Below are 683 nucleotides of genomic sequence, written 5' to 3'. Positions count from 1 at the left end.
TGTCTAAAAAGTAAATGTCAATGGTAATAAGGATTTTGTAGATTACGAAGATAATATTCAAGAGGAATAAAATGAAATAAGTTTCTTGAATGAAAAATATTTAAAAGACTACAAAAATATCAAAAATTTAAGCCAACAAATTGCAATTTTTCGCTTTGGCCTTTACTAACTTTAGGCACTTGTATTCACACTTAATTAAAAATTCTTATACTGTATCCCCACTTAAAACTCCACAAAATCGCACGTTTTGTTAACACATTACTTGCCAACAGCCTTGATAAGAAAGATTACCTCACTTTGCTAAGAATGTGATCCAAAAAACACTACTCTGGGAAACTGATCTTCATAATAGAGATCAGATATTTCCTGCCAACAAACACAAGAAAATAAACATTGCAAACAACTTGGAATCCCCACTGCCACGTGTGTGGGCGTTTTGATTTTAAAATGAACTTAAACCAAGGAATATATTCACCAAAGGATACACTTTCTTTAACCGCAAACGCGAAATTTAAGTAGTTGCTAACAAAAAAGCCATAGAATTGATGAAATACCAGAATTTTTGCAACAAACAAGTGATCACTAAAATGCGTTGGTGGACTCCCAGATTATGATCGTTCAGCTAGAGGTGTAGGAGTGTGTGTTTTTTTTTTTCAACAACTTGTTGTTAATTCGATTAAATT

This window comes from Lucilia sericata, unplaced genomic scaffold, assembly GCF_015586225.1.
Source record: "Lucilia sericata isolate MDLA Ls3-8-SP2 unplaced genomic scaffold, ASM1558622v1 Contig000123F_arrow, whole genome shotgun sequence".
NCBI classification, from domain to species: domain Eukaryota; kingdom Metazoa; phylum Arthropoda; class Insecta; order Diptera; family Calliphoridae; genus Lucilia; species Lucilia sericata.
This window is presented reverse-complemented; position numbering follows the sequence as displayed.